This window comes from Bos grunniens, chromosome 21 (assembly GCF_055505025.1).
Source record: "Bos grunniens cultivar Pamir isolate PY7600 chromosome 21, Bosgru_T2T1.0, whole genome shotgun sequence".
NCBI classification, from domain to species: Eukaryota; Metazoa; Chordata; class Mammalia; order Artiodactyla; family Bovidae; genus Bos; species Bos grunniens.
In genome coordinates, this window is record NC_141185.1 from 17,740,201 (window position 1) to 17,761,568 (window position 21,368).

Consider the following 21,368-nt stretch of genomic DNA (forward strand, 5'->3'; position numbering starts at 1 on the left):
TGAGTAACACAACTCTCAGTAACAAATAACAAACAACATTTAAAATGTCCATTTAAAAGTGGACAAAGGGACGGGCCCAGCGGCCGTGGCTTCTTCAGGGGCCCCCAGGGCAGGGTGATGCAGAAGGTGGCACCGGCTGCAGTGGTGGTTGGCCGTGTTGTTGGCGGCACGGGGAGGGGGCGCTGTGGCCGCAGTGGTGGCGGCGCTCGCAGGTGGTATAAAATGGCAGATTTCGAGGAGTTGAATATGGTTTCCAGTTTTAGGGTTTCTGAACTACAAATGTTACTAGGCTTTGCCGGACGGAATAAAAATGGTCGTAAGCATGACCTCCTGATGAGGGCGTTGCAGTTATCGAAGAGTGGCTGCAGCCCTGTGGTTCAGATTAAAATCCGAGAATTGTATAGACGCAGATTCCCGTGGACACTTGAAGGCCTCTGATTTATCCACAATCAAATCACTGGTTTTCAGTTTGGATGGGAGCTCACCTGTAGAACCTGACTTGGCTGCAGCTGGAACCCACTCGTGGCCTTCCACTTCAGTTATACCTCACTCGCCGTTCTCTCCTGCTGGTTCTGTGCTGCTTCAAGATACTAATCCCACGCTTGAGATGCTGGCAGCCGTCTCCCCCAATCCTTCATGTCCAGCATGATGTGTGGGGAAAAATAAAACAAAAAAATACCATTTTATGAGGCCCCTGATGTTCTCATCAAGCCCACGAGTTTAGTTCAAAGCAGTGTACAGCAGTTCCAAGAGAAATTTTTATTTTTACTCTGACACCTCAACAAGTTAGAGACAGATGCATATCCAGGGATTTTTTGCCAGGTGGTAGGAGAGATTATACAGTACAAGTTCAGCTGAGACTTTATCTGGCAGAGACAAGTTGCCCCAAAGAAGATAACTATCCCAATAGTCTCTGTATGAAAGTAAATGGGAAGTTGTTTCCTTTGCTTGGCTATGCACCACCAAGTTAAAATGGGATTGAACAGAAGCGCCCTGGACAACCTTTGAATATCATATCTTTAGCTAGGTTATCTTCAGCTGTGCCAAACCTGATTTCCATTTCTTGAGCATCAGAAATTGGAAAAAATTACTTCATTTCTGTATATGTTGTACAAAAACTCACATCAGCCATGTTATTACAGAGAATAAAAATGAAAGGTATTAGAAACCCTGATCATTCCAGAGCACTAATTAAAGAAAAATTTACTAAGGATCCTGACAGTGAAATTGCTACCACTAGCCTTCAGGTGTCCTTGATGTGCTCTTTAGGGAAAATGAGGCTGACGATCCCATGCTCTGCGGTGACTTGTGCACACCTACAGTGTTTTGATGCTGCTCTTTATCTGAAAATGAATGAGAAGAAACCCACCTGGATTTGTCCTGTGTGTGACAAAAAAGCTGCCTATGAAAGTCTAATTTTAGATGGGATTTTTATGGAAATTCTCAATGACTGTTCTGATGTGGATGAAATAAAATTCCAAGAAGATGGTTCTTGGTGTCCAATGAGACTGAAGAAAGAAGCTATGAAAATACCCAGCCAGCCATGTACAAAAATAGAAACTTCAAGTGTCCTCAGTAAGACTTGTTCAGTGACTGTAGCCTAGCCGATGAGACAAGCAAGTAGAAAGTGGATATCATTTACCTAACAGCAGAAAGCTTTTCTGATGAAAAGGAAGACCCTCATGCCAAAAGGAAATGCATCTTTATGTCAGAAACACAAAGCAGCCCCACCAAAGGGGTTCTCATGTATCAGCCGTCTTCTGTAAGTGTGCCCAGCGTGACTTCCATTGATCCTGCTGCTATTCTGCCTTCATTAACAGACTACTCGTTACCATTCCACCACATGCCCGTCTCAAGCATGTCCTCAGATCTGCCAGGTTTGGATTTCCTTTCCCTTATTCCAGTTGATCCCCAGTCTCACCTCACCCTTAACAGCAAGCAGTATGTCCGTCACCACCACCAGCCCCCATGGAAAGTAGTACTCGTGTGAGTTCATCCAGCAGCAGAAGTGAGACAGGGGTCATAACAGTGGAAGTAACATTCCTAAGATCATCTCACTGGACTAAAGAAGGACTCACTCGATTCTACAAATCATTCATCAGAACTGCTCTTTCTTGGATCTCTGCTCCATGGAAGCTATTTTTTTGCTAATGATTACTTTGATATTTATTGAAATATAAAATGGATTATTTTTCCTTCTGAGAGATGAACACAGATGACTGCAATGAGAACCACATGACATGCAAGGATTTTTCTTACTCTTGGTGTACTCTTGAGCATCATCAGATACATTCAACTGTAACTATATCCTCCTGAGAAATGGATTTCAATTTCATGTTACAGGATGGATTCTACAAATCAGTTAATTTTTTTTTGTTATACACAGCAATAAAATTATGTAAATATTCAAGTATACTTTTTTCTAATTAAAAAAAGATGTAATTAGTGATTCTAAAATGACAACTTTTCGTTTAACCTGAAGTGAAGGAAACATATACGGAAAGAAGTTATGTTCACTAAATGAGTCCTTTCCATGGATTTGTTCTGTTTCATTGAAGTAATGAAGTCTAGATAAGTGGCCAAAGTTTGGATCCATTTTTCTCTGTTTCCATCAAAGAAAAATGGCCTTTGTGTTAAGCATTTTCCCTGGGGGATGTTTCCACTCTGGTGTTATGTGCCCATGAGTACAGAGTGGAGTTCTGGGATTTGGCTACTCCTCATTAGTGAGTATGTTGAAGAACACTATGCAGAGTCTGCCCTGACGTCATGGGTGCTGTTTTTGGTGATTGAACTTTCTCATTCTAGAGATGTCTGTAAATTAGGGCCTTACCTTCTCAAAGAAATTCTCTGCAATTGTTGAATGAAATGTTTTTGGATTAAGGTGTGGCTGGAATGTTTGTTAAAATTTTGTTCACACTGTCCAGAAATATTGAGAGCATGGAGGCAGTGGAAAAACAGATTTAGGGGCAGTGGGAATAGCACAGTTTAACTTCGTCCTAAGAACTTATTTTACTCATTTATTTTATAGGATAATGTTCAAATCTGCGATGAGTAATACGGACAAAGAAAGTATATCATAGATCTCATTTTGCTCAGAGCAATGATTTTTAAACTTAAAGAACAAACAATAGCAAAGGGGTGGAGATGGTATCAGATTCCCTTTTTTTAAAAAAAAAAAAAAAAGGGAAATATTTCCTGAAACCACAAAGGATAAAACCAGAATTAGAAGTCTTTGAGTATAAGAAAAGTTTGAAGAGGAAAAGATGCGCCTGAAACCCACTTTGCAAACCACTCTCTTACTATGTGTTTGATTTTAAATCTCTCAGGAAACTGAATTTTACCCTTAGAGAAACATTTTTATCCAAATTTTGTACTTTGCTTTCATTTGGCCACACAATTTTGATTTCTCAAGGAGTCAATACTTTCCTAATGTTTAGCTTTCTCTCCCTAAGCTGTATCTAAATAAACCTTTGTTGAAAGATCATTAATCTGGCCTATTTCTCAGACTGAAATGCCCAGATGAAGAGTCTGATCAGTTTCATATAGGATAGGGAACAATCAGGGTTGGTGCCACTCCAGGGAGCTGCCTTGTCTCTGCTTGGTTTTTCACATCTTCTCAACCCTTGTGCTGTTTTTGTACTCATTTAATTTCCTGTGATTTTCTACATCTTCCCTTCTTTGGCTGTATTATCCCCTTAATGTATTATCCCTTTTGGAGAGTCAAAAACATGGAAAACAAACCTGAATCTTCTTGCAGTCGTTGCATCAGAATTGCCAGTTTTGTTTTCTTAGGACATGTTGCAGTCCTCTGGTCCATATACAGAATTTCTTCCTGGTAAAATTTTATGTCGCTGCTCTAAATGTGGACGCAAGTTCTGTTAACTCTATAATCAGACAGAAAAAGTAACCTGATTTGTGTGGTATAATTTGTTAATAAAGAAATGCTGTATATTTGTTATCATTTCATTACCCATTAGATTTTCAGGAACCCTCCTCTCTCCAACTTAACCAACAAAGTTTTAAAAGGTAAATGAGAAAAAAAAGAAGTTAGTTTATTTACTTGATTCTTGTAACTGATAACCTCTGCACTTTTATAGCTGTACTTTGTTTTCAACATTTTATGTGAACAGTTTTACTGTTCATTTTTGGTACTTTACACTAAATTACATAAATTTTAATTTATCCCTCCAAAAATGGATAAAGGTTTTTAATAGACATTTCACCAAGAGTGATATACAAATAGATGAGCATACGAAAAGGTGCTCAATATCATTCATTATTGGAGAAATGTAATCAGAACCACAGTGACACAGCACATTGCATTAATTATGATGGCAACTATCAAAAAATAAAATAGTAACATTTATTGGAAAGAATATGGCAAAAATCAAAACCGTGTAATGCTAGTGGAATTGCAAAATATTTCGGCTGCTATGTAGAACAATCTGGCAGTTTATAAAAAGATTAAAAATAGAATAACTATATGATCCAGCAATTCTACTTCTTAGTATATAATCAAAAGAATTGTAAGCCAGTTCTAATTGAAATGTTTGTATACCCATGTTCATTGTAGCATTTTTTAGATAAGGCAAAATTTGAAAGCAACCAGAGTCCTTACTGGCAGCTGAATAGATAAGCTAAATGTTGTATATAGATACAATGGGATATTATTTAGCATGGCAAGGGATGAAAATTCTGACATAGGCTACAGTAGGAGTGGACCTTGAGGGAAGTATGCTAAATGAAACAAGCCAGTTGCAAAAAGGAAAATAGCCACTTATAAAGGATACCTACAGTAGTCAAATATATTGAGACCGAAAGTAGAATGATGGTTGTCAAGGGCTACAAGGGGTGAGGGAAATGGAGAGTTGTTGTTTATTGTGTATAGTGTTTCAGGTTTTTAAAGTGAAAATAATCCTGGATATATATTTAGTGTGAATATACTTGAACTACTGAACTATATAAATGTAAAATGGTTGGATGGTGAATTTTTTGTGTATTTTGTTGTTGCTCAGTCATTAAGTCCGACCCATGGACTGCAGCACATCAGGATCCTCTGTCCTACTATCTCCCAGAGTTTTCCCAAGCCAGTGATGCCATTTAATCATCTCATCTCATCCTCTGCTGCCTCCTTCTAACTTTTGCCCTCAATCTTTCCTGGCATCAGGGTCTTTTGAAGTGAATCAGCCCTTCCCATCAGGTTGCTAATGTACTGCATCTTCAGCTTCAGCATCAGTCCTTCCAATGAATATTCAGGACTGATTTCCTTCAGGATTGACTGGTTGGATCTCCTTGCAGACCAAAGGACTCTCAAGAGTCTTCTGAAAGCATCAATTCTTTGGAGCTTAGACTTCTTTATGGTCCAACTCTTACATACGTACATGACTACAGGAAATACTATAGTTTTGACAATAGGGACCTTTGTCAGGAGAGTGATGTCTCTGCTTTTTAATACACTATCTAGGTTTGTCATAGCTTTCCTTTCAGGGAGCAACTATCTTAGAATTGCACGGCTGCAATGATTGTCTGCAGTGATTTTGGAGCCCAAGAAAATAAAATCTGTCACTGCTTCTACTTTTCCTCCTTCTATTTGCTATGAACTGATGGAACCAGATTCCATGATCTTAGTTTTGTGTGTGTGTGTTTTTTTTTAAGCTGTTGAGATTCAAGCCAGCTTTTTCACTTTTACCCTCATCAAGAGGCTCTTTAGTTCACCTTCACTTTCTGCCATTAGAGTGCTATCATCTGCATATCTGAGGTTGTTGATATTTCTCCCAGCAGTCTTGATTCCAGCTTGTGATTCATCTAGCCTGGCATTCAAATGATGTACTCTGCATGGAAGTTAAATAAGCAAAGTGACAATATACAACCTTAACAAATTACTTTCCCAATTTGGAACCAGTTATTTATTCCATGTACTGTTCTAACTGTTGCTTCTTAACCTGCATGCAGGTTTCTCAGGAGACAGGTATAGTGGTCTGGTAACTTCTGTCTCTTTAAGAACTTTCCACAGTTTTTTTAATGATCCACAGAGTCAAAGGCTTTAGCATAGTCAATGAAGAAGAAATAGATATTTTTCTGGAATTCCCTTGATTTCTCCATGATCCAACAAATGTTGGCAATTTGATCTCTGGATCTTCTACCTTTTCTAAATCCAAATTATACATCTTGAAGTTCTCAGTTCATGTGCTGTTGAAGATTAATTTCAGGAATTTTGAGCATAATCTTGTTAGCATGTCAAATGAGTACAAGTGTGTGGTAGTTTGAACATTCTTTGGAATTACCCTTCTTTGGGATTGGAATGAAAATTGATCTTTTCCAGTCCTGTGTCTACTGCTGAGTTTTCCAAATTTACTGACATATTGAGTGCAGCACTTCAACAGCATCATCTTTTAGAGCTTTAAATAGCTCAGCTGGAATTCTGTCACTTTCACTAGCTTTGTTCATAGTAATGCTTCCTAAGGCCCACTTGATTTCACACTCCAGGATGTCTGCTCTAAGTGGATGACCACACCATCATTGTTATCTGCCTCATTACCACCTTTTTTGTGTAGTCCTTCTGTGTATTCTTTCCACCTCTGCTCAATCTCTTCTGTTTCTGTTAGGTCCTTACCATTTCTGTCCTTTTTTGTGCCCAACCTTGAATGAAATGCTCCCTTGATATCTCCAGTTTTCCTGAAAAGTTCTCTAGTCTTTCACATTCTATTGTTTTTCTCCATTTCTTTGCAGTGTTCGTTTAAGAAGGCCTTCGTATCTCTCTTTTGTTATTCCCTGGAACTATGCATTCAGTTGAGTATATCTTTCCCTTCTCCCTTGTTGTTTGCTTCTCTTCTTTCCTCAGGTATCTGCAAAGCCTCCTCAGACAACCACTTTGCCTTCTTGCATTTGGTTGTCTTTGTGATGATTTTGCTCTCTGCCTTCTATACAGTGTTAGGAACTTCTGTCCATAGTTCTTCAGGCACTCTGTCTACCAGATCTAATCCCTTGAATAACAACAATGTGTATTTCATGACAGTTAACATTTTAAAAGTTCAAAAAACTGATAATCGGATAAAAAGTCATATAAAATTAGTCAATTTTTATATTAGTAAAGTTTCAAAAACCCAGTATGAGACAAAAAGTCTATTACTTATCATTATACAGAATTTTAAGGAAATTAGAAATTATATACCCAAACTTATACAAGTTGTTATCTTAAAATATTAAAATGTTTTATTAAAAATATTGAGATACGTAAAAAATGCCTAGATATATGAAAGGTATATATATGAAAGGGTATGTATCATATATTATATATGAAAAGGTATAATAATATAGATGAATCTTTGAAACTTAATTTTCCATGAAAAATAAAATTTCTAAAATTACCAAATTATATACAGGAATATTCCTTATCCAGAATTTATAAACAAACAAACATTATTAACATATTATTTAAACAATGTGTGTAGAAAAACTATTTTTCAAAGGAAATAGAACATGCACAGTTGTTTATCTGTGTTTATCTCGTGTTCTTCTCAGGTATAGAGGGTGGTACATGTGTGATTGCTAAGTTGCTTCAGTCCTGTCTGACTCTTTGCACCACAGGTACTGTAAGCCACCAGGCTCTGTTATCCATGGGATTCTCCAGGCAAGAATACTGGAGTGGGTTGCCATGCCTTCCTCCAGGGGATTTTCCTGAGCCAGGAGTCAAACCCATGTCTCTTATGTGTCCTGCTTTAGCAGGGGGGTTCCTTAGCGCTAGCACCAAGTGGGAAACCCATAGAAGTTGGGAAGATGGATAAATGGAGGAGAATATAAACAAGTAGAATGTGCAGGTAACGTTCTCCTGCTTAGGTTTGATGTTGTGTTTACAGCTATATATTTTCAAGAAAAAAAAAAAAGGAAAATTTTAAATAAAATCAATTTGTTAGCAATTTTTACCCTTATAGCAATCACTTTTAAATTTTCAGTAGGAAGATTGGATTTGGGAATTCAAATAGTTTACCTGAAAGAAGAAATCCTACATGTGATATTCTTTTAGAAGAAAAGCTGAAACATACATGAATTATGTACTCAGAAGCAGAAAAAAAGTGACATCATTCCTCCATTCTGTTTTCTCTAATTCTTTGGATATATTGTTTTATGACTGCAAGCACATAATACACACAAGTTCTGATACTCCTCCATTTTACCAGTTACCACAAAATGGAATAAGTCTGTCTGAGGACCTGCTTCAGCTGATTTTATTATCATTCGCTTAAATATCATCTTCCTTGGCACATGATCAGCCAGGATGGAGTGCATCAAATTGCTCTTCACTATTACTAAGGCTTCATTCTGGACTTTGATGCTGTCATAGCTCATACTGAGTATGATGATTTAATATAAATTTGGTATAGGAGAATGTTAAGAATATTGGTATTTAAGATGATATGATACAGTATATGAATAGAGAACACCTTAAAACATGAGACAGCTAATGCAGCCAAATATTCTAAATCATTTTAAAATTGACATTTGAATTTCTAAACAGCAAAGTTAAATAACAAATTTATTCAGCTGTAATGAATATTTGATTGGTTTTCAAAGATAATTGCCCTCTATCAGGGTCATAGTATTAACATGAAGATTAGTCATTATCTTCTTTATGAGAATTGGAACGAAATCCCTATTAACATTTTTGAAGGAGCTTTTCAATGAAATAGCTTTGCTTACTGATGGCATTATATGATTTGAAAATATTTCTTCAAACCTGCCTTTTATATTTATTCTAAGTTCTGTTCTTATATTCATGGAAAAGGACTTCAAAAACTTGGGTATAATATATATCTTCACATAATTTTGTGCAATAATATTCAGTTTAGTTCAGGTGCTCAGTCATGTCTGACACTTTGCAGCCCCATGGACTGAGCATGCCAGGCTTCCCTGTCCTTCACCAGCTTCCCTGTCTATCACCAACTCCAGAAGCTTGCTCAAACTCATGTTCACTAAGTTGGTGATGCTATCCAACCACCTTATCCTCTGCTGACCTTTCTTCTCCTGCCTTCAATCTTTCCCAGCATCAGGGTCTTTTCCAATAACCACTGCAAAATATTGGAGCTTCAGCTTCAGTATCATTCCTTCCAATGATTTCCTTTAAGATTGACTTGTTTGTTCTCCTTGCAGTCCAAGGGACTCTCAAGAGTCTTCTAAACACCATAGTTCGTAAGCATCAGTTCTTCGGCACTCAGCTTCTTTATAGTCCAACTCTCACATCCATACATGTCTACTGGAAAAGCCATAGTTTTGACTAGATAGACCTTTGTCAGTAAAGTAATGTTTCTGCCTTTTAATATGCTGTCTAGGTTTGTCATAGATTTTCTTTCAAGGAGCAAGCCTCTTTTAATTTCATGGCTGCAGTGACTATCTGGAGTGATTTTGGAGCCCAAGGAAATAAAGTCTATCACTGTTTCCATTGTTTCCGCATCTATTTGCCATGAAGTGATAGGACCAGATGCCAGGATCTTAGCTTTTTGAATGTTGACTTTTAAGCCAGCTTTTTCACTCTCCTCTTTTACTTTCCTCAAGAGGCCCTTTAGTTCCTCTTTGATTTCTGCCAGGTGGTGTCATCTGCACATCTGATGTTATTGATATTTCTCCAAGCAGTCCTGATTCCAGCTTGTGTGTCATTGAGTCTGGCATTTTGCATGGTGTACTCTGGATATAATTTAAATAAGCAAGGTGACAATATATAGCCTTGACGTATGTCTTTTCCAATTTGGAACCAGTCCGTTGTTCCATGTCCGGTAACAACTGTTGCTTCTTGACCGCATACAGATTTTTCAGGAGGCAGGTGAGGTGGTCTGGTATTCCCATCTCTTGAATAATTTTCCACAGTTTGCTGTGATCCACACAGTCAAAGGCTTTAGTGTAGTCAGTAAAACAAAGTTGATGTTTTCCTGGGATTCTCTTATTTTTTCTGTGATCCAACAGATGTTGGCAGTTTGATTTCTGCTTCTTCTGCCTTTTCTAAATCCAGCTTGAATATCTGAAAGTTCTTGGCTCATGTACTTTTGAAGCCTCAGTTGGAGAACTTTGAACACTACCTTGCTTGTGTGTAGTTGTGTGGTAGTTTAAACATTCTTTGGAATTTCCCTTCTTTGGGATTGGAATGAAAACTGACCTTTTCCAGTCCTATGGCCACAGATGAGTTTTCCAAATTTGCTGGCATATTGAGTGCAGTGCTTTCACAGCATCATTTATTAGAATTTGAAATAGCTCACCTGGAATTCTATCACCTCCAGTAGCTTTGTTCATAGTGATGCTTACTAAGGCCCACTTGACTTTGCATTCCAGGATGTCTGGCTCTAGGTGAGTGATCACACCATCGTGGTTGTCTGGGTCATTAAGATCTTTTTTGTATAGTTCTTCTGTGTATTGTTCCCACCTCTTCTTAATATCTCTTGCTTCTGTTAGCTGAGAAAAGAAGAGAAGTGAAAGGCAAAGGAGAGGAAAGATATATCCGTCTGAATGCAGAGTTCCAAAGAATAGCAAGGAGAGATAAAAAAGCTTTCCTAAGTGATCAGGGCAAAGAAATAGACAAAAACAATAGAATGGAAAAGACTATAGATCTCTTCAAGAAAATTAGATATACCAAGAGAACATTTCATGCAAAGATGGGCACAATAAAGGACAGAAACAGTATGAACTTAACACAAGCAATAATATTAATATAGGGAAATTAGGAAGAAAAACAGACACATTCTTTCTGTTGGTTTATCTGTTATGAATTATTAATTTTTCACATTTAGCAGTTACAAAATTAAATTGAATAAAATATTTTGGGAAAGTAATTTTAAAGATTATCTAAGCCATATACCTTTAAATATGAATTTTTATTAAAAATAACAACCTTTGATATTAGATAGCTGAAATGATTTAGATGACCACAGAAATTAGATATTGCCCTTGATTCTAATCATAGTTCATGAAAACTGTATCCAATGCTTATATTTTGTCAATAAAAGTAATGTACCAAAATTCCACATCAAAGTATCGTAGAAAATCCCCAACTGTGATACACAATGGAGGAGTGAGGAGGAATGATGTATCGAAGATACTTTGACGTGTACTCTCTGAGTAAAATGGCTGTACAGTGCAGAAATAGAACGCATGTAAACTCTCAAAAACATCTCTGGCATTTCCACGTGGAATTTGCTAGAGAAATACTTCAATGTTGTAACATCAAAAATAAAAATGAAAGATTGAAAGCTAGTAGCTAATAGCAGTTTGCAAATTGTTACAGCACAGATAAGAAAGGCATGAAATTATCCTGTTCCCAATAAAAACTGGTTTGAAGAGATAAAAGCTGAAACTATTAAAATCATGACGAAAGACAAAGAGTAGCACTCAATACATGGACTCCATGAGGACATATCACGCTTACGGTAACACATTTTTCTACTGTATCACTGTAGGATTATAGAATTTAGACACAGAAGAATGATATTATTAGGTTGGTGCAAAAGCGATTGCAGTTTTGCATTTTTGAACTTTGCCATCTGATATTGGAATATATTCTTAAATAAACATAGTTATGTTATACATCATTTTAATGCACATTTCTTGCTTTCTTGCTCTGTTTTTTTCTTTTATTGCTAATGACTTATTACCTGTTCTTTATTTTATGTTTATTGTAGACTACAGAAATGATGTTAGTCAAAAAGCAAATTCAAGGTTTTTTTTTTTTTTTTTTAGTTCAAAATGGGCCATAAAGTAGCAGAATGAACTCACAATATCAGCAATGCATCTGGCCCAGGAACTGCTAACAAATGTACAGTGCAGTGGTGGTTCAAGAAGTTTTGCAAAGGAGACGAGAGCCTTGAAGATGAGGAGTCTAGTGGCTGGCCATTCAAAGTTGACAAAGACCAACTGAAAGAATCATCGAAACTGGTCCTCTTGCAACTACATGAGAAGTTACAGAAGAACTCCCTGTCAACCATTCTAACGTCATTTAGCATTTGCAGCAAATTGGGAAGATGAAAAAGCTCTATAAGTGGGTGCCTCATAAGCTGACTGAAAATCAAAAAAAAAAAAAACAAAAACATCATTTTGAGGCATCATCTTTTATTCTATGCAACAACAATGAACGATTACTCGATCAGATTGTGACATGCGAGAAAGTATGCATGCTAAGTCACTTCGGTCCTGTCTGACCCTTTGTGACCCTATGGACCACATACTGCCAGACTCCTCTGTCCATGTGATTCTCCAGGAAAGAATATTGAAATGGGTTGCCATTTCCTCCTCCAGGGGATCTTCCCAACCCAGGGATTGAACCAGTGTCTCTTACGTTTCCAGTATTAGCAGGCAGAGCTCTTTACTATTAGTGATGTGTCAGAAAAGTGGATTTTACAGTCAGCGACAACCAGCTCAGTGGTTGGGCAAAGAAGCTCCAACACTTTTCCCAAAGCCAGTGAAGTGAAGGTAGCTCAGTCATGTCTGACTCTTTGAGACCTCATTGACTATACAGTCCATGGAATTCTCCAGGCCAGAATACTGGAGTGAGTAGCCTTTCCCTTCTCCAGGGGATCTTTCCAACCAAGGGATCAAGCCCAGGTCTCCTGTATTGCAGGCAGATTCAAGCTGAGCCACAAGGGAAGCCCTCCTAAAGCCAAATTAGCACCAAAAAAAGGTCAGGGTCACTGTTTGGTGGTCTGCTGCCTGTCTGTATCACTACAGCTTTCTGTATCCCAATGAAACCATTGTATCTGAGAAGTATGCTCAGCAAATTGATGAGATGACAGCTGCAGCCGCTATCGGTCAACAGAAAGGTCCCAGTTCTTCTCCAGGACAACACCCAACCACACGTTGCACAACCATCACTTCAAAACTTGAACGGACTAGGCTACAAAGTTTTGCCTCATCTGTCATATTCACCTGACCTCTTGCCAACTGACTACCACTTCTTCAAGTATCTTGACTACTTTTTGCAGGGAAATGCTTCCACTACCAGCAGGATGCAGAAAATGCTTATAAGAGTTTGTTGAATCCTGAAGCACGGATTTTTACACTACAGGAATAAGCAAACATTTCTCACTGGCAAAAATCTGTTCCTAGTTTGATTAATAAAGATGCTTGTGCCAAATTGTAATGATTTAGTAACTGCAGTTACTTTTATACCAACCTAATATGTTATTTGGAGAAGGCAATGGCACCCCACTCCAGTACTCTTGCCTGGAAAATCCCATGGATGGAGGAGTCTGGAAGGCCGAAGTCCATGGGGTTGCTGAGGGTCAGACACAACTGAGTGACTTCACTTTCACTTTTCACTTTCCTGCATTGGAGAAGGAAATGGCAACCCACTCCAGTGTTCTTGCCTGGAGAATCCCAGGAACGGGGGAGCCTGGTGGGCTGGCGTCTATGGGGTCCCACAGAGTCGGACATGACTGAAGCGACTTAGCAGCAATATGTTATTTACTTACATGTGCTGCCCTAAAACTTCCTTTCTATTCTTTATGACATGAAAAATATTACTTATCACTTATGACATGGCTTAAATACCCTCTCCTTTGTTCTCTCAAGAAAAATCAATCTAAGCTACCTCTATTTTCACTTTGTCTTCTCTCTACCACTTGATAGAGCATTTATCACACTGATGCTAATATCATATTGCAAATATTCTAAATGTATATTTTTCTACATTATAACACCTATAAAATACAGATATGTGTTATAATTGATGCAATAAGAGATTAGATCTTTTTAATTGACTGCACTTTTTTCTTAATAGAATATAAAATAATTATTTCATAATCAGTAGCAACAACATCTCTGAAAAATAGTGGTAAATATACAGTTGACTATTCAAGGATGAGATTCATATCTTACTCCTTTGTGTTTCTTAGAGCCCCAACAAGTGGCTGTCACATAATTGATGAGCAATAAATGATAAGGCAATGTATCTCATCAGTATCAGTCTCATAACTATTGCTCCATTAAAAACAGCAAATCTTCAGAACTTTTTATATAAGGACATGTAGACAAAAAAATAGTAAATGAAAACAGTGACATGTCCCTCAAGTGCAGATTATTTACACCACCTGCCTCACAAAGAATTTTTTTCAATACACTCATAAACAGAAAGATAGAGAGCAGATTCATGTAAAATAGGGAGAGGATATAAAAATAAAATCAGCAATAATTTGTGTAACATTATCTTCAAAGAATATATTTTTGTATTTTTTTATGCCCTGATTATTGACAATGGTGCCAACATAATAGTGGCCAAGTTTAAAAAAGTATGCATAAGAATAACCAAGAAATTTAGCATATACCTTAGGCCTAATGAAACTGAATTTTCTCTTCAAATACAAACTAAAACTGAGACAATGCAAATTATTATCATCTCTTGAGTGTTCTAACAATTGCATCAAGCTAAATTTAAGATTTTTCTTTTGGAAATTTATCTGTACATTGTAAAATATAGAGACCAAACCATTTGCAACATTAGTGAATTACATAATAGTATGCAGTTATTAATTTTTGCAAAAGATACTTTTGAAGGAAAAATAGTTATAGAGTTAAAATGAGATTTCTTTCAAAATGACTTCTAGTTTTTATATATGCTTCATTGATAATGTATATTTTTCCCCTCAATTTTGTTGTGAATTGCATTGTTTCAGTCAACTCAGCTTATAACCACTGTGCTCTTTGTCCATTTCTTACAGTGGCATTATAATCCTGAACCCTAATCTAGTGTATTTCTCAGCACAGGGAAGTGAAGGGAAGTTAAATTTGATGTTGATAAATGAAATGAAATATTTATTTACACATTGAGTATAAAATCTCCCTTATTTGCTTCTAGAGCACATGGATATCAGTGACCTTTATGATAATTCATCCTTTAAGCAAAGAAAACAATTGCTCTGACTCTTTTAATTTTTAACAGTAGGGTAAAACTATGAAGTAGATTGTTACTATAATAATTTTCATCTAACAAGATTTGAAGTGTAATTAATATACTGATTAGGATATTTTACATAGAAGAAATGATTATAACTTTATTTCCTTTAAGTTATATAGTGTGGGTGTGTGTGTGCCAAGTAGCTTCAGTCTTGTCTAATTTTTGTTAGCACATGGACTGTAGCCCGCCAGGCTCCTCTGTCCATGGGATTTCTCAGGCAAGAATAATGGAATGGGTTGTCATGCCTTCCTCCACAGAATCTTCCCAACCCACGGTTCAAATGCATATCTCTTATGTCTCCTACTTTGACAGATGGGTTCTTTACCACTACTGCCACCTGGGAAGTCCTATTCTATGTTATAAATTCTGTGCATTAAATTTCAACTCAGTCTGTCAAACACTGGGTTATGCCTGACTCTACAAAACTTACACTTGATAGATGCTGCTTTAAAATTAGTATTTGGTGTAGTGTTTATTTATTAGTATTTATATCTTGACATTCTGGAGTGTAGCTATTTATTACAGTATGTTTTAATTGCGTGGTAGCTATTTATTACAGTATGTTTTAATTGCATGTCAGATTATCGTCACCTTTTTCTTGACACTCAGCTAGATTCCAGTTCCCGTTTCTCTTGCAGTTAGGTGAGGCCATGTGATTATGTTGACAAATGAAATGGTGAGAGAAAGTAATGTTCAGCACTTTCAGATCCAGCCCATAACAATTTCCCACAGATGATATTTCTGGTTCTTTTCCCTTATAGCTGGATGGAATAGACAAAACTTCTAGAACAAACTCAGTAGCCATGGGGGAAAGAGCATAGTTCACAGGATCACAACTGAGAGGAATGATGTCCATTCTGCAATATCAGTGTTGGATTGTGAGGTAAGGGGAAAATAATGTATTTCTGAATTCTGGAGAGTTATTCTATAACTGATGTAATGTAGTTGGAGGATAAAATACTGAACTGACAATGAAGAAACATTACTATTAATACCTCTGGTCTTCAACCAATGGTACTGTGAATTTAAGAATGCTTTAGATCTCAGTTCTGCTTTATTGACCAGGCCAAAGCCTTTGACTGTGTGGATCACAACAAACTGTGGAAAATTCTTCAAGAATTGGGAACACCAGACCACCTGATCTGCCTCCAGAGAAATCTGTATGCAGATCAAGGAGGAACAGTTAGAACTGGACATGGAACAACAGACTGGTTCCAAATTGGGAAAGGAGTATGTCAACGCTGTACATTGTCACCTTGCTTATTTAACTTATATGCAGAGTACATCATGAGAAATGCTGGGCTGGATGAAGCACAAGCTGGAATCAGGATTGACAGGAGAAATATCAATAACCTCAGCTATGCAGATGATACCACTCTACCACTCTTATGGCAGAAAGCAAAGAAGAACTAAAAAGCGTCTTGATGAAAGTGAAAGAGGAGAGTGAAAAAGTTGGCTTAAAGCTCAACATTCAGAAAACTAAGATCATGGCATCCAGTCCCATCACTTAATGGCAAATAGATGGGGAAACAGTGGAAACAGTAACATACTTTATTTTTGGGGGCTCCAAAATCACTGCAGATGGTGACTAAAGTGATGAAATTAAAAGACGCTTGCTCCTTGGAAGAAAAGTTATGACCAAGCAGAGACATTGGTTTGCCAACAAAGGTCCGTCCAGTCAGAGCTATTTTTTTTCCAGTAGTCATGTATGGATGTAAGAATTGGCCTATAAAGAAAGCTGAGCGCCGAAGAATTGATGCTTTTGAACTGTGGTGTTGGAGAAGATTCTTGAGAGTCCCTTGGACTGCAAGGGGATCCAACCAGTCCATCCTAAAGGAAAACAGTCCTGAATATTCATTGGAAGGACTGATGCTGAAGCTGAAACTCCAATACTTTGGCCACCTGATATGAAGAACTGACTCATTTGAAAAGACCTTGATGCTGGGAAAGTTTGAAGATGGGAGGAGAAGGGGCCAACAGAGGATGAGCATCAGTTGGATGGCATCACCAACTCAATGGACATGAGTTTGAGTAAACTCAGAGACTTGGTGATGGACCAGGAGGCCTGGTTTGCTGCAGTCTATGGGGTTGCAAAGAGTTGAACATGACTGAGTGACTGAACTGAACTGAACTGAGACCTCAGTTTTTTCATCTGTATGATGCTGTAGATTTATTAAGTATATATGCGTTCATTCAGTCAATATTTAGTCTCGTAGGAGGATACAACAGACACAGTGCTTGTCCTTGGGGGTCTCAGTCTTCATGGCATTATTTATAATAATAATATAAATAATATAATATAAATAATATAAATAACTAATATACACGTTAGTTAAAAAGAGTCCAAATTATCCTATGAGAGAGTTAACAAGTAAGTCTCAGCCTAGTCTAATGTTTAAGGAAAGCTTCACTCTGAAAATCTTTTTGAAACTGAACAATGTATAATTAGCATGCCAGCAAAATTGAAAATTAGCCTTTCAGGTGAAAGAACATACCTATGAGCACCACAAAAAACATAATCTACTTTTAAAAAGAAAGCAAGTTCAGTGCATTGCTGACATGGAGTCATAATGTAGATGGAGAATGCAGTAGTTTGAGATGAGTATACAGAGGCAAGTAAATGTCATAAAGTAATTTATATAATGATTTCATTATCTTCCTGGCATTAGGAAGCAATGTTAAAAAGGCAGGGTCATAAAAATACAAATGGAGAGATGTAGAATAAAGAAATTTTAGAAATAACATTGAGTCAAGATGTTGGTTAGGATATAGAGAGATGGGAGAAAAATAGTCTGGTTTGTGTGCCAAGTCGCTTCAGTCGTGTCTGACTCTGTGTGACCCCATGGACTGTTGCTTGCCAGTCTCCTCTGTCCATGATATTCTCCAGGCAAGAATACTGGAGTTGGAGTCCATTTCCTTCTCCCTTCTGGTTTGTGTAGCTGGTAAAATTTCAATGCCTCTTAATGAATGAACCATGAAGCACAATAGTAGCAGATAGAGGGAATTTGAAAATCAATTTTAGAAATGTTAAATTAGAAATGACTAAGATATTCAAATGAAAATATTTTAACCCTAAAGTATATTTTTCCAGTTGTTTAGAAAGCCCAGTATGTATTACCAAAGTACATGTAATGTGACCCATATATTTTATATATATAAATACATATATATATAAATACTTATATATAGTATTAAAATATTTTAATTATATATTCTATGTTCAAATCTAGATCATATGAACACCACTGCTTTTATGAATTTAAATATATTTTCGTCAAGTATTTGATTTGTCACACACACCCACACCCATACCCACACACACACCCACTCACCCAGGCTCTTCTGTCTATAGGATTTCCCAGGCAAGAATACTGGAATGGAGTGAGTTGCCATTTCCTTCTCCAGGGATCTTGCTGACCCAGGAGTCAAACCTGTGTCTCCTGCATTGGCAGACAAATTCTTTACCACTGAGATACCTCAGAAGCCTAGATATACATATACACATATAGCTATGAAACCATTAAGATAATCAAGGTAATGAAAATATGTATCATACCAAGTGTTTCCTATTGTTCTTCTCTAATCTAACCACCACATTCATCTGCTTTTTGTTTAATATAGATTAGTATACATATTCCAGAATTTGTCATACAAGGGGACACATAGTAAATACCTGTAGTTCCTGTAGTTTGGGGTCCTATAACTCAACATACTTATTTTGATTTATCTGTGCTCTCATGCTTATCAGTAATTTATTTCATTTTTTAAAATTTGAATTCCATCACATAGATATTTATTGATTCATCCACCTCCTGGTGAATATTGTGTTGGTACTGATTTGAGGGTAATTGAAATAAAATCTATGTAAACATTTACATTCATGTTTTTGTGTAGGCAAATACATTCATTTATTGTGGGTAAATTTCTGAGTACAGCTCTTTTGGTGGGTTTATTCCTAAGTATTTTATTTTCTTTGATACAATGGTAAATGAGATGTTTCGTATTTGCATTCTGATTTTTAATTATTTTTTAGTATATAGAAATGCAAGAGATTTCTGTGTATTAATATTTATCCTGTAACTACCAATTTCATTGACAAACTGTAGTGTTTCTGGTAACATCGTTAGGGTTTCTATGTAAAGTATCAAATCATCTGCAAACAGTAATAGTTTTACTTCTTCTTTTCCAGTTTGGATTCCTTTTCTTTTTTCTTTCTTCTTTGATTGCCATGTCTAGGACTTGCAGAACTATGTTGAGTAATAATGATGAGGGTGGGCACCCTTGTTTTGTTTCTGATCTTAGAGAATATGCTTTCAATTTTTTAGTATTGAGAATAATGTTTGCTGTGGGTTTGTTGTGTACAATCTTTATTATGTTAAGATATGTTGCCTCTATGCCCACTTTCTGGAAAGTTTTTTTTTTTTTTTTTTAATCATAAATGGGTGTTGACTGTTGAATTCTGTTAAAATATTTATCTGTATCTATTGAGATGACTATAGGGTTTTACCTTTCAGTTTGTTAATATGGTTTATCACATTGATTGATTTGCATATGGTGAAGAATCTTTGTATCCCTTGGATAAACCCCACTCGATCATGGTATATGATCCTTTTAATGTGTTGTTGGGTTATGTTTGCTATTATTCTGTTGAGAATTTTCATGTCAATATTCACCAGTGATATTGACTTGTAACTTTCTTTTTTGTGATATCATTGTCTGATTTTGATATGAGAGTGATGGTTCAGTTCAGTTCAGTTCAGTCACTCAGTCATGTCCAACTCTTTGCAACCCCATGAATCGCAGCACGCCAGGCCTCCCTGTCCATCACCAACTTCCGGAGTTTACTCAAACTCATGTCCATCCGGTCTGTGATGCCATCCAGCCATCTCATCATCTGTCGTCTCCTTCTCCTCCTTCCCCCAATCCCTCCCAGCATCAGGGTCTGTTCCAATGAGTCAGCTCTTCGCATGAGGTGGCCAAAGTATTGGAATTTCAGCTTCCGCATCAGTCCTTCCAATGAACACCCAGGACTGATCTCCTTTAGGATGGACTGGTTGGATCTCCTTGCAGTCCAAGGGACAACACCACAGTTCAAAAGCATCAATTCTTCAGTGCTCAGCTTTCATCACAGTCCAATTCTCACATCCATACATGACCACTGGGAAAACCATAGCCTTGACTAGACGGACCTTTGTTGGCAAAGTAATGTCTCTGCTTTTGAATATGCTATCTAGGTTGGTCATAACCTTCCTTCCAAGGAGTAAGCGTCTTTTAATTTCATTGCTGCAATCACCATCTGCAGTGATTTTGGAGCCGAAAAAACAGTCTGACACTGTTTCCACTGTTTCCCCATCTATTTGCCATGAAGTGATGGAACCAGATGCCATGATCTTAGTTTTCTGAATGTTGAGCTTTAGGCCAAATCTTTCACTCTCTTTCATCTTTCATCTTTCACTTTCATCAACAGGCTTTTTAGTTCCTCTTCATTTTCCGCCATAACGGTGGTGTCATCTGCATATCTGAGGTTATTGATATTTCTCCTGGCCATCTTGATTCCAGCTTGTGCTTCTTCCAGCCCAGCGTTTCTCATGACAATCTCATATAAATAGAATGAGTTTAAGAGTGTCCTTCCCTGTGCAATATTTTGAAAGAGTTTCAGAAAGATAGGTGTCAGCTCCTCTCTAAATGTTTGTTAAAATTCACCTGTGAACCAATCTTGTCCTGGGCTTTTGTTCGTTGGAAGATTTTTTAATCACAGTTTCAATTTCAGTGCTTGTCATTGGTTTGTTCATGTTTTCTGCTTCTTCCTGGTTCAGTCTTGAAGAGTTGCGTGTGAGTGCTCAGCTGTTCATTCCTGTCTGACTCTTTGTGACTCTACAGACTATAGCGTGCTAGCCCACCAGGGTCTTCTGTCCATGGGATTCTCCAGACAAGAATACATGAATTAAAAAAAAAAGAAAAATATATATTTTTTAAAATCTAGGAATCCTCTTTTTTCTTATAATATATGTTATAACAGATTTCAGAGACGCTAGTATTTCAGATGGAGAAGACAACGGCATCCCACTCCAGTACTCTTGCCTAGAAAATCCCATGGACGGAGGAGCCTGGTAGGCTGCAGTCCATGGGGTCGCTAAGAGTCAGACACGACTGAGCAACTTCACTTTCACTTTTCACTTTCATGCATTGGCGAAGGAAATGGCAACCCACTCCAGTGTTCTTGCCTGGAGAATCCCAGGGATGGGGGAGTCTGGTGGGCTGCCGTCTCTGGGGTCGCACAGAGTTGGACACGACTGAAGCGACTTAGCAGCAGCAGCAGCAGTACTCCAGAAATGATTGGAGGATTACTGCAGATATACTCAAACAGGGTCACTTAATACATATGGCTCCATTTACCTGACTATGTAACTAAGGAGAGGCAGATGTTCCCCAATGAATCTCT

General features: G+C 37.3%; 1 long non-coding RNA gene and 1 pseudogene across 1 annotated transcript in view; both read left to right on the plus strand.

The window, feature by feature from the left end:
* Positions 1-13,114, plus strand: part of LOC147349189 (uncharacterized) — a 300,984-nt gene extending 287,870 nt beyond the window's left edge. Inside the window, exon 3 of the long non-coding RNA XR_015149531.1 lies at positions 11,719-13,114. This is a non-coding gene — a long non-coding RNA (uncharacterized LOC147349189). The remainder of the gene's footprint in view (positions 1-11,718) is intronic.
* On the plus strand, positions 171-2,066 carry LOC147349190 (E3 SUMO-protein ligase PIAS2 pseudogene; annotated as a pseudogene).
* Positions 13,115-21,368: the final 8,254 nt, after the last annotated feature.